This window comes from Anarhichas minor, unplaced genomic scaffold (genome assembly GCF_050575085.1).
Source record: "Anarhichas minor isolate MPS153535 unplaced genomic scaffold, ASM5057508v1 ptg000039l, whole genome shotgun sequence".
Classification (NCBI taxonomy): Eukaryota; Metazoa; Chordata; class Actinopteri; order Perciformes; family Anarhichadidae; genus Anarhichas; species Anarhichas minor.
The window spans coordinates 604,712-618,854 of record NW_027466485.1 but is presented as its reverse complement, the minus strand read 5'-3'; the positions used below and the strand labels follow the sequence as shown (position 1 = coordinate 618,854).

Sequence of the window (14,143 nt, the reverse complement as noted above, 5' to 3'; positions counted from 1 at the left end):
AGTTAAACATAGAATAAAGCATATAATCAAGTCACAGTAGAACATTATACAGCACAATGAAATTTTCTATCACATATGACAGGCTGAATCATTCAATAACACTGGTCTTTTAAATAACATCCACTGTGATGTCTAAATGTCATTATCATTATTCAACATCACATGGTTTATTACAATAGATTTTGATCAGATGTTGTGTTTATTATATTCCTGTTGTGTGTTTTTTCCCTCTTAGCACTGTATTTTAAGTTTATGTAAGAACATTACTATTACTACTACTAATATAACATTCTCTAATAATGTAATAGTTCATTTGATGCCTGTAACCTGAATATCACAGCAGATGCAGCTGATTGTATGTATAGAAAGTATGTCAAGCTGTGTCTCAGTAGTACACAATTACCTATTAAATATACAATGTGTACACTAAGAACTCTTGTTCAAAGTTGTGTTTTTTTTTGCTGGTTACTGTACAAGAAATCCATGTACTCTACACAATCTTGCAGTCCTCTTCACAGGGCGTTGATGGATGTTAGTCAAACTACAGCTCTTGAAAGCTACTGCCAAATTGAATTGTTGGTTTTCAGTTAAACAGCCCCGTCAGTGTGAAGTGGTAACCAAACAGTAACCAGGTTACAAGGAAGATGGCAGCAGAGTGTCGTAATGCAGGTGTCTCCAGGTAACCGCTGTCACCGCTGTTCACACCAACACTCTGCAGACGGCCGCTGCTGAAAATGTTCACATATACTAGATATATAAGTCTGTTTAAAATAATGCACACCAAGTTAATATTTCTATTTGATGGGAGGGTGCAACCAAAACAATGTGGGAGCTTGGGTTTGAATATTTCACTCAGTGTGGCATGAAGGCATACTTCAAGATGAAGAAAAAACTGTTTCTAACTTTGAACCAACTTAAAGGAACAGTGTGTGAGATTTAGTGGCCTCTAGTGGTGAGGTTGCAGATAGCAAGCAACAATATGACCCTCAGATTAGAAATTATTTATAACTTTAAGCACCACCATGAGGTTGACGTATGCGATTTAAAATGAAATATCTTCACAATCTTTGAATGGATTGTCATGAAATTTAATACAGATGTTCATATTCCCCGAAGGATGAAGCATAATTACTTTGGCAATCTCTTGACTTTTCCTCGAGCACCATCTTCAGGTCAAATTTTCACTTTGTCTAAATGTTTGGTTTACAAGCAAACATCTGCAAAACAAATGTCATTAAAAACAGACATTAAACCTGCTAAAGTTCACCATCTTAGCATTGTCATTGTGAGCATGTAATCATGCTAATGTTAGCGTTTAGCTCAAAGCTCTGCTGTGTTTAAATACCTAACAGGATGTACACTATTATGGACTTTACGCAACAGGAGCCTGCGAATAGTTTGGAACGAAACTATTAACACCAGCAGAGATGCGAGTTTGCGACTGTTGCAGCACTTTTTCATTGAAAGGTTTGAACAGATTCACGCAGGCAGAGGACCAACTACCAGCATCCTATTGAGCCAGAGCAGCGACGGGCAGTCTGTCTGAGGTAAACATGTTATAGCCTTGAAGCTACTGTAAGATAATTTATTGAGTTTCCTTTTAGCGAAATGCTCTGAGTGTATTTAAACTCCCGGGTCTCTCTCTCTCTCTCTCTCACATCAAATTCACTTTAAAATCAACACTTACACATAAAGGTTTACTAGATTATGGGTCCATAAATGAGGTCAACACACGTCTCTCACTCGTTTCCTCGGTGTCGTTGTTGTCTGTTCTCACTCGTAGCTCTGCTGGTAGCTGAAGTCTCTGTCGTTCTGGAGAGCAATTCATGTTTTGTTCCTTTACATTTTATCTGCGGACTTCACAATAGTTGTGCAGAACAAAATAAGCATTAATAAGAAAAGTAAAGTCCTCCGTTTTGTGTCCGTTCTCCTCAAAGCCGCTAACCGTGACTTCAGACGGCCGCTCTGTAGGTCTGATAACCCCGCTGGACACGCCGCTCGCTAATCGCTCCAGTAACAGCTACTTCCTCCGCAGAAATGCATAATTTAACTGGAAACAGCTGCTAGTAACGACAACAAGGTCAGCAACACCTGTACTCAGTTGTCCATGTTGAATTAACCTGGTAGATGATCGGTAATCAAGGCTGTTGTTGTTTGTGATCTTCCAGGAAAGGGTCACGTGATAGGGGTGTGACGAATCAATCAAGGACACGTTGTGACTGCTAAGTACCAATCAAGTAGCAAACGCAAATGTGGGCGTCATCTAGAGAGAATAGACCAGACTCCAGCAAAGGTCAATTGTGTCTGGAGTGCGCCATCTAGTGGGATCAACTGAAACGCCGGGTATTGCAGGAAAAAGGCAAAATTAATGCGGTCTTTACTATAATTTGGATAATTTTGTACTGATATTTGACAGGCCGGATTAAAAAGCCCAACGGTCCGTATATGGCCCGCGGGCCGTAATTTGCCCATGCCTGCACTAGAGTCTAATTGGTTGGAAGATCTGGCGGAATAGCATGAACATCCTGCATGTTACACCTACATGGCTCCTCATTGACAGATGCTTCTCTGCACGTATGTCCACACATTTGTTTTTTATTTTTGTTTCAAACACTAAGTTTATGTTCATACATTTCTCAAAGCTACAATCATGGATGCATCAAAGAATGTGTCAATTATGATTTTCAGAACAGAAACCTGACTGAAATGTATATTTTATGGGTATTTTTACGTGCATTTCTGACTTTCAAAACTTTCTGATGAAGTGCGTTTTATTTGAGTAATGAGGTACTGTCATGTATTTTCAATGAAGAGGAGAAAACAAGAGAAACATCCTTAAATGTTAAACGTTGATGTGGATTTTAAACCGATCCTTCTCTGGCTGAATATTTGAAAAACAACAGTCTGTGGTCCTTTTGCAAACAGACGCCTCTTAATACTATTATTATTATTTTACTAGATTCCCTCTCTGTGAAAGAAATCCGCCCAACACTGCAGCAGGTAGGCTATCACAAGAGGTTCATGTAAAAGGTATGCAGGAGGTGGACACCTGCAGGAATAACTTTCCATTCCTGCATGATGGCACATTTGCAGTGACAGTAAGAGCGACAGAATTCATTGAAATTCTTGGTAGTTTTTATTTTGTTTAAACAATGGGCCCTTGAATTCAGACAGTTAAACAAAAGTCGGCTTCTCTTTATTAGCCGACGACAATCCATTTTAATGTATTACCGGCAGCTTTTATTACAAGGTTATTTATATTCATTTTATTCATTCATTGTCATACAACAGGGTTACACAACCAAATGTAGATTGCTGGCCCATTTTAATACATAAACAATCAAATATCGTGAAAACAAACAAACTAAATATGAACTGATCTGGCGTACGCCACAGCCGATTGACCGTTTAACATGTTTCATTCATGTCCTCCAGTAAGTAATTGGTAACACTGCAGAGTTCGATTTTATTACTAATAAAGCAGCCGAAGCAACAACAAAAAAAGCTAAAACAAGCTGTGAGGACTGAGCTTCCTCTTCATCATCTTCATTCTTCACAGGAGTGAATGAGAACTTGACATCAGCTTCCTCCAGCCCTTGAAGCTGCTCTCCCTCCTGACTGGTCCAGAGTTCCTCCTGTTCCTCTTTAATGTGTGGGGGTTCTGGGTCCTCCTGGTCCAGACTGGAGCACCACTCCTGCTGATCAGGGGGAACCTCTTCTTGAACCACCAACAGCTGCTGGACGTCTGCAGGAAAACAGTAAACACACACAGAGACGTTACAAAGAAATGTTAGTATTGAGCAAATAGTCTCCTGTACATACACTTTTATTTCCTGCCATCATTCCCTCTTACACTCCCTGTGCAGTTACCAAACAGACATGCCGACACAAAATGTAAAGACACAACGCACCAGCAGCAATGAGGTCATCAATAGTTTACATGGCAAATAAGTGTGGCACTACCCAACATTGTTAAGAAGTATTCAAAGAACCTGCATCGTCCATAAAGTGCGGCTGAGATGTGATCATGTGGGCAGTTATAGTCGACTAATGTACGTAAACCTGCCACCGTAGAAACAGTGGATAGAACCTTCAGAAGCAGCCACAACGTAACCGTGGACGTGCATCATCGTTTCTGAACCAATCGCTCTCCACCTTGGTAGTCAGCCGGAGAGAACATCCACGTAAAGATGATGAAACTGAAATGTGACAATAACAACAATGACACAATCTGAAGTCATAAACTTTGTCTAGAGACTGCTCTCAGGAACGTAGAGGTCAAGGTTGAACCCCCCCACCCCCTCCTACACACACACACACACACACACGATTGTTTGTTGCTTTTAGGTAGTATGCTTGTAGTAATTGTTTGTTTGTTGATGTATATTATTGATTTATGATCAGTATTGTTCAGTAAATAAACTGTTATATTTTAGGGAACAGTGTTCTGTGATGATTTTGTACATTAGTGTTGTGATAACAGCTGGATGTTATCGTCAGTGCTCGGATTCAAACCTTCACCGTTCTGGATGTGGTAAAAATACTTTGACTATTGACATTTTTGAATCATAAACATTCCACGATTTAACCACTAGAGGGCAGCAGTGTTACATCATTTAATGAATCATAAACATTACACGATTTAACCACTACACTGTAGTGGTATAGTGGTAGAAAAAATGAAGACGACAGTGGTGCCATACCCCCCTCCCCCCCCCCCCCCCCCAAAAAAAGTCTAAATGTGTGCGCAAGTACAATCCTGACTTTCTTAATACTTTCAGTGTGTGGAATGTGGGCTAATGCTAACAAACGAAGCACTGAAGCCTTCAAAAATAAAGCGACACCTAGCGACTAAACATCCAACGCTCGTGGGAAAGACTGTTGGGCTTCTTGTTGTGTGTGCAGGTTTACATACACATGATAAATAAATGTATTTGTGATCATCACATTGTATCATCTCATTTATTTGACAAGGGTTTTGCCTGTTCAACTCCGCGAGGACGCCGGCGTCCTCGATCCCCTCCCCTTCCGTTCCGTTCCTACGGCTTGCTTGCGCAAACTACGTCACAAAACATGGCCGTGTTTGGTATCCCAGCATGCCCAAAACCCTCATCTTTGCAAAGTCATCGATTTTCTTTCATTTCTTATGGATTTTTCACAAAAGGAGCCCAAACACACACTGTCCAAAGTCGAGGAATAACCGCTGCAAGTCGGATCTTGCAGCATTTCGACGGAAAAAGACATATTACAGACCCAACAATGTGCTAGCGGATGTTACCATGGAGCTAGTAGCTTCAGAAAACGCTAGTACTTAAAGTACAAACCTTATCTTCCTCTTCTATAAGCCGTCAACCAACGTACAACCTTGCGTAACTGAGGTACCCTCATACTCGATCGTGCGCTCAGTGTCAGCCATTATGCACAGTTAGTCCGCTACTTACACACCACGTCTTCGACCATATATATAGTTTTTGCAAAGGCTAAAAATAAAAGGGAAATAATATAATATCAAAATATAAAGGGAGAAACACCTTTAGTGTGTCAGAATATCATTTGGTTACCATGTGTCCATTTGGGTCTCCAAATACCCTTTTAGAGCTCCGCCTGGATCTCTTCATCGAAGAAACACTGTAGAATCGTCATACTTTGTCCAATCTTCTTCAAATTTGAGGCAGTTGTTCACTGATAGTGTAGTTACAGCCCTATACTGTCCTTTACCTGTACAGATACAGCCACAGGCAGTTATTTATACTGAAAGATACTTTTTATTTTAGGCGGACAAAAATCTTCAATTTTTACTGACTTCAAAGGCCCACTGCTCTGTTTCTGTATGACCTACAGGTTTTCTTCTACCTTAGGGGGTTTTCTTTCTAGAAAGACCTCATTGATGCATATAGTCAGAGTGGTTCAGAAGCTACAGCCATTTTAATTTGGGTATGTCATTTTAGGCGGTTTTGCTCCAAAATAGGGGTGGAGTTGAACAGGTAACAATATAGTTATTGAATACAAATCAAACCAAGAGTGAGATCAATTAGTTAAACTAGTAGTGTTAATATTTGAATGGGCCCCGGGACACTTTCTACTTGAAAAGTTGGGCCCCGAGGTCAAAAAGGTTAAGAACCCCTGATTTAGATATTGACAACTATGCTTTGATTGATTTGTGTTCCTGATAGCACAACAGTGTTCCTTTGACTTCCCTTTGCTCTTCCTCCTGAACTTATGATGAGCCGTGACAAATGACATTACAAGGGATTACGTAGTTAAGATAATTGATTGATGGGTTGATTGATCCAGTCATTGACGTGGTGCACACCCAGAGGCCAAAACGCCTTGAAGTAAAGAAATACACGACCAGATCATTTCATTGGAACCCATTGAAGACTTGTCACCACAACCTCATTAGGAATATTTAATTCGACTGAAAATGTTATGGACATGTTTTTATTTGGGTCCTAGGAGAGCCATCTGAAACCCCGTTATTGCTCCATCGAGGACAGCAGAACGATTGACGTTGAACTTGCAGGTTATCAATTTTGTCACTGAGCTCTCTCAGAATTTGAGTAATGGGGAATGTGTTCTTTTGGCTGCTTAAACATTTGAACGACAGACCTATCAGTAACTGTATGACAAGATGACCTCGTCATATCATAACTTCATTTTGATATTGTGCAATGACTCAAATTTTTCAATGACCTATTTAGGCCAACAGTATGCACCTGACAGTACTCTTCTACCTCTACTTCGGTTTGTTGCAAAGTAAAAACACAAATGTACCTTGAAGTTATTTTCTATGTAGTTCCTTATTTTATTATCATCTGTGCCTCTCCAGTGTTGGTAAGTTCTATATGATCATTTTGAAATAAACTACAGCAGTGTTATAAAAAATGATAATAATGATAATAATTCATTAATTTAGTATTCATTAACGTCACATCTTGTATATATGTAGCATGTTAGAGTTATAAATAACTTGACCATGTGAGAAACAATAGTTTAATTAAAATTAAAATTAAAAAAAAAGTTTTTGTTTTTTTTAAAGCTAATAATGCCAAATTATTTGGGGGGGCTGAAGAACATTTTAGGGGGGCTTCAGCTTCAGCTACCAGAAGCAGCCCCTGAGGCTGCTTCTGGTAGCACTGGATTTACCGGAGATGCCGACGGGGGAAGAGAGCAGGAGCGCTAGTTAAGCTGCGTCAGCGGGGATTCAGAACTGCGCTCCCGTCAATCCATCTGGCAAATGTCCGCTCTCTGGCCAACAAGGTGGATGAACTGCTGCTCCTCAACAAAGCAAACACAGACTTTAGCAGATCCGCCGCCCTGTGCTTCACTGAAACCTGACTCGGTGCGCACATCCCGGACAGCGCAAGGAAAACGAGAGGAGGCGGAATCTGCAACGAAGATTGGTGTACAGATGTCACAATGTTGAAGGAATCATGCAGCCCTCACTTAGAATCACTTTGCATATAAACTGTAAACCATTTTATTCACCGTGGGAGTTTTCCTCATTCATTCTGGTCGGTGTTTACATCCCACCTCAGGTCTGTGTGAGTGAGGCTCTCCAACACCTGGCTGAGCAGATCACCAACATGGAGCACAAACACATAGACTCCCTGCTCATTGTTCTTGGGGACTTTAACAGAGCAAACCTCAGCAAATAACTGCCTAAATACACACAACCTGTTCCAACTCTTCCCCTCTGGTAGGCACTACAGAGCACATACGCCAAAACCACCAGACCCAGGAACAGCTTCTTTCACTGGTTGTTCAATTCAATTCAATATATTTTTGTATAGCCCAAAATCACAAAGGAGGGCTTTACAATATGTACACATTTGACATCCTCTTGTCCCGGAACCCTCACATCGGAACAGGAAAAAAAAAAAAAAAAAAAACCTTTAACGGGGAAAAAAGAGGAAGAGACCTGTGGGAGAGCAATAGAGGAGGGATCCCTCTCCCATGATGGGCAGAAGTGCAATAGATGTCATGTGTAGAACAGCATAACAGAATTACAACACATTCAATGTATGACAGAACCACGGCAGGAGGCAAGACCAGGTCCAGGTATAACCCGGATACACAGGAACCTGTGAGGCGAGAAAGCATATACTCTGGTGAAGAAGCATAATGTGCATTAATGGCATCGGTAATATGAAATAGTGTGAGTAATAATAAAAGTGACATTAGCAGTTGGAGTCAGCAGGGCCATGGTAGGAGGAAGGACCAGGGTCCAGATGAAACCATGCTCCATGGAAACCTGTGAGGAGAGAAAGCACAAGGACTCCGGGGAAGAAGTAAAGTTAGTAATGAGCATTAACATCAATTCATACAGAAAGAGATGAAGAAGAGAGAGGAGCTCAGTGTATCCTAGGAAGACCCCTCTGTCATCAGACAGTACTGCACTATTGCCTCCATTTGCACTATCACCTTAATTCCATTGAGACTGTTGCTGTATAGGTTTATGTTCATAAATATATATATATATACTTTTGGATATATATTTATATTGTACATAGTCTTTAAATGTTTGTACTTACATCTGTTCGACTTTTTTTGTTGTCCTTGTCTTATTTTTTTATATTTTTCTTGTTTATTTCTAAACTTGTGTATGTAAGTTGAGACCAAGGTGGAAACCGGAGTCAAATTCCATGTGTGCATACGCATACATGGCCAATCAAGCTGATTCTGATTCTAAATAATCTCAATTAAAATCCTGCTTGAAAACGGTGCTGATGTGATTTAATCTACTAAGTGATTAGATGTTTGAAAGAAAAGCACAAAAAAACAAACCTGATACAATGTTCATATAGAAACCCAAAAAAATTACTATTTTTGTTAAAACTTTATAAACTAAAGAAGAAGAAATGACTTGCTTACATTGTACATCTGTCAATTAATTCAAACTTTTTTTACAGACAGATAATTCAATAATAGAAAAATTGTTGGCTATAGACCAGATTAACAAATATAATCATGCAAATATAACAGAAAATAAAACAATTACAAAGTTCTCTGTAATCATTCTCTTTGCCTCCCCTCTAGCTTTGAGTTTCTCCCTCATGTGAAGTGGACAGAACTGGGACGTTGGTATTTTTTTTACAGCAAAAATGCTAAAGGGGCAGGCCTAAAAATGAAAAGACTGAAGGCATCGACTCTGAACCAACAAGCACAGCACAACACTTGTAGATAAAAAGGGAAGCCTGATCATCAAGGATCTCACACTCAAATCCACAAATGGGGAAGAAGTCGGGCATGAATGATGCAAGAAGAGAGGACGAGGAGGAAGGAAAAGACATTGGCGTTGAAGAGAGATGGACGAGGTGGAGGTGATGGACTATGAGTACAGATGAGAGATATGACAGTTGGCAGGAGGGATGATGGAAGATGAAAGAGGGCCAGTGTCTGGGTATCAAGACGACCCTCTTTAGCCTCTTTCTGGCACCCAGCTGGCATCACTAGCAGCTTCAGTATACTGCTGCGTCAGCACTTAAAGACTGAGAGAGCCTATGTGGCGACTGTGGCTCAGTGGAGAGCAGAGTCGTCCTTCAATCAGAGGTTCGATCCCCGGCTCCGCTAGTAGTACATGTGGGCAAGACACTTAACCCCAAATTGCTCCCGTAGTTGTGTGTATGAGTGTTGTGTGAATGTTATGGGCAGGTGCCATCAGTGTGTGAATGATGACATGGAGTGTGAAAGTGGTCGGAAAGCTGCGAGAAAAGCTGCGAGAAAACCAAAGGGCAACAAATGAACCGTCCACAAATTTCAATGGCACTCGAGCTTATTGCCATTCGTCAGAGCACTTCTGGCTCATTTTTCTTAATTCATGCTTAATTCATTCGAGATGCTGCCTCCATTCTCAGAGTCTCCACTGGTTTCTAAATAAAGACGAGAGAGGATTGTTGTGCGCTGAAATGCTGACACCAGAGGATGCCAAAAGCTTCTTTCATTCTCTCTCACTGATCTTGTACTGATGCAGTGGCAGGGCTGAGTCACAAGACAGAAACCAAAAGGAACAGCGCCCCCTCTTGGACAATAAACAGTATCACAGACGTGGTGTGTGCTGAATCTTACATTTAGGGGACTATCTTCTTCTCTTTCTTCTTTTTCTTCCTCCAAACCATCCCCTCGAGGGTAAAGTGATGAAACAGTGAGTCTCCTCCTCAACAGCTCCAGATATCTGAAACTAGAAAGACGATTCATGTCTCAACTGCTGAAACACAAATGTAAGAAGTAACGTTACTCAGATCAGCAAAAGTAACGTTAGCAACACCGGTGTAGAAATACAGTTACAAGTAAAAGCACAAAAGTATTGGCATCAAAATATACTCACAATACCAAAAGAAAAAGTACACATTTTATAGAATGGCCCATTTCAGAATAATATATATTCTATTGCCGGATTAGGATTATTGATGTTCGTTAAACAACATTTAGCTATGCTAACCCACGGCCATGCTAGCTGCTCTGTGAGGCCGGCAATATTTTATGCACCGAAACTCAGATTTCACACTTAAAAAATTATAATCACAAATTGTTTAAAAAAGTAAAAAAGAGACTCACATTTGAACAACACGTACAACAACCTAGTCTACAGCCACGCTAACTACTCTGGGAGGCTGTAGCCTACTTGGCTTTGAGCTAGCTAAAAGCTAACATTAACCATATTAGCAAATGACGCTCGTATGCTAATTAGCACTAAAAAAAGTACAGCTATGTATTGATTAATATATATATATATATATATATATATATATATATATGGTCCGTGCAAAAAGTATAATTCATTTTCCATTGTCACGTTGTATCATGAACAATGTCAGTTTAGGGGTATTACCTAATATCTCATGGTCTACTTGTGTTAATGTAAATGTTTTCTGCTACGTGTGAGTTCGTTGTTCGATAGCCGATGCTGCCTAAACGTGGTAAACGGTTTGTCTGTGTTATTGTCACATTGAATGAATACGTGCAATGCAATTCAGCACCAAAACATCAGCTTGTTCCATTATCTAACTTTAATAATGACAATTGAGTACAGGAAGTCCAGAGCTGTAAACAGAGACAGCTCGCCTTCAAAGTAAAAGTTGCACGTTTTCAAACGTGTTTGCTCCAACGATCAATTTAAGGAGAGCTAAATTAAATAAATTAACAAATATTCTAAATAATGACCAAATATATAACTGTTACAAAGTCATATTCCTGCCACTTTTCCACAACTGATTGAATAAACTGTCAATGGGTGCAAACACTGAATTATATGTATGTAATGGTTCCTTATATTATCAATTTATTAATTAATTTAAATAAATGCTTCTTAAACTATTTGGGTGAATGTTTCAGGCTGTAGTGTTGAGACTTGTGAAGAGAAAGAGTTGATTTATCTTGAACTTTGACTTTATAGCTGGCTCTGTTGTCATGACAATGATGCCACGAAGCTATCCCATGTAAAATCCTTCAAGTTTATTTACTGTTTGTACTTTTAACTATTCTACATAAAATAAAATGAATGAATAAAAATGCAGGATTATCAGCTGGGCTGTGTACAGAGCTTCCACATTATGACTTTCCACAGCATAAATGTCACTATTGAACAAACTTGCATTTGTAGTGCCAAACATAGTTCAATACCATTTTCAATATGGTAGTCTCTAAAAGGGTGCACATGTTTCTGTTAACATCACAGGTCTGTATTACAATACTTATTAACATTAGTAATAACATACAAAGCAAAATTTCACTCTTCAAATTCCATGTGTGCACCATATGACCATTTTAATAAGGGTTACCTTTTTTAGTTAAACCATGAGGAGTCCATTGATGAGTGAAGCGATTTTGGTCACACTCCACAGCATAATAATGAAGTTATTGAATATTTTTGTCATATGTCTATTCTTTTTTCAATCTACTCCACCCCTATTTTGGAGCAAAACCGCCTAAAATGACATACCCAAATTAAAGATGGCTGTAGCTTCTGAACCACTCTGACTATATGCATCAATGATAGAAAACCCCCTAAGGTTCCTTGTGGAAGTGTCAGAAAACCTGTAGGTCATATAGAGACAGAGCAGTGGGCCTTTGAAGTCAGTAAAAATTGAAGATTTTTGTCCGCCTAAAATAACAAAGTGTCTTTCAGTATAAATAACTGCCTGTGGCTGTATCTGTACAGGTAAATGACAGTATAGGGCTGTAACTACACTATCAGTGAACAACTGCCTCGAATTTGAAGACGATTGGACAAAGTATGACCATTCTACAGTGTTTTATCCATGAAGAGATCCAGGCGGAGCTCTAAAAGGATATTTGGAGACCCAAATGGACACATGGTAACCAAATGCTATTCTGACACACTAAAGGTGTTTCTCCCTTTATATTTTGAAATTATATTATTTTCCTTTTATTTTTAGCCTTTGCAAATTGCAAAAACTATGTATATATGTTCGAAGACGTGGTACGTAAGCAGCTGACTTGCTGTGCGTAATGGCGAAAACCGAGCGCAAGACCGAGTATACGGGTGGCGCATTTACGCAAAGGTTATTCGTTGGTTTACGGCTCATGTATGAAACAGATAAGGTTTGCACTATAAGTACTAGCGTTTTCTGATGGCACTAGTTCCATGGTAACATCTGCTAGCACATTGATGGGTCTATAATGTGTCGTTTTCCGTCGAAATGCTGCAAAATCCGACTTGCAGCGGTTATGGCGACTTTAAACAGTGTGTGGTTGGGCTCCTTTTGTGAAAAATCCATAGAATATCGATATTTTCTTTGCAAAGATGAGGATTTGGGGCATGCTGGGATACCAAATACGGCCATGTTTTGTGACGTATTTTGCGTAAGCAAGCCGTAGGAACGGAAGGGGCGGGGATCGAGGACGCCGGCGTCCTCGCGCAGTTGAACAGGTTTTTTTAAGCATTGCACCTTGTAGACCAGGGGTCACCAACCTTTTTGAAACTGATAGCTACTTCAAGGGTACCGAGTAGTACAAAGGGCTACTTATTTGATACAAACTTCCTGAATAACAAAATTGCACAGATCACCTTTTATTAATAATAATATATGTAAAGAGACTGTTTGATCACGTCAGTTAATTATTCCTCACAATAATTATTAAGAATGATTTCCACAACAATGATGGTATAGCTACACATACATATTTAAACATGCAACTTTTATTTCTGTTAATCTGTTTCAACATTTGAAAGTCAGAGGTATCACATCTCTGATATTTTTGTATCATCACATGATTAAAGCCGGTTACTTTTGCACCTAGCGCCTGCTGGTGAATGATGCAGTGGTAATGTAGACATTTTGCGAAGTCTGGGTCACCTTTGCATTGCGCAATGAAGCCTGCATGCCGGCCCGTCATCGCGGGAGCCTCGTCTGTTGTCACAGACACCAGCTTTTCCAACGGTACCTTTTTCTCCACGAAGAAACCAGTAAAAAGGCTCGTCTATAGCCGAGCGGGGGATCCAACCCTCCGAGGCGCGCGAGCGTCTTCGGGCGCCCGCGTTCAAACCTCTAGTCTGGGCCTTTTCGATCGGATTGCCCCGCGGTCTGTTCCGAGGATTTACGGACCTGACGACGGGGTACTCTCGCCGCGCGCGTCTGGCGCCAACGGGAAGCGTCCGCCATTCGGAACCTGAAAACCTAGTGCGGCGGCCTCGTCCTGGCTGTCCGCCGTGCGCCCGGGTACCCAACTCTCTTATGACAAGAAATATTGTCATTTTAAAATCTACAATAATGCAAGCGTTTTTGATTAAAAAAGAACAGCAACTACAATTTTAGACTGAGCTCCAATGGTGACTAGTGCTATTTTTAGAACATGTCTCGCGGGCGACTCACGTGGTCCCTGCGGGCGACCGGGTGCCCGCGGGCACCGTGTTGGATACCTCTGTTGTAGACGGTCCCTGCGCACTCTTGTGCTCTTTTGTTTGTGTTTTAACAACGTTTCGCTTCTGAGTTACTGATCTAAGAAGTCCGAATCTGAATATATTTCCGACTTTACCGAACAAGGCTACACCTTAACTTTTCTCATAATTATGAAATCCGGATCTCGTATTCACGAGGTATTTTGTCATAAGTATGAGTTATTTTCTTGTAATTACAAAACAGTAACTCATAACTCTTAAGAGAAAATTGAGTGACCAAAG

The 14,143-nt window shown here is 40.3% G+C and overlaps 1 long non-coding RNA gene across 5 annotated transcripts in view; it reads right to left on the bottom strand.

Moving 5' to 3' along the window:
* Positions 1-3,113: 3,113 nt before the first annotated feature.
* The window catches only part of LOC142967879 (uncharacterized), an 83,452-nt gene continuing 72,422 nt past the window's right edge, over positions 3,114-14,143 (bottom strand). For 3 of the 5 annotated variants that reach the window (XR_012958990.1, XR_012958992.1, XR_012958993.1), the window contains exon 5: positions 8,587-10,180. This is a non-coding gene — a long non-coding RNA (uncharacterized LOC142967879). Of the gene's footprint in view, positions 3,746-6,992; positions 7,389-7,488; positions 10,181-14,143 lie in introns of those variants that run through there. The other 2 variants (XR_012958991.1, XR_012958989.1) reach the window with 2 other exon arrangements.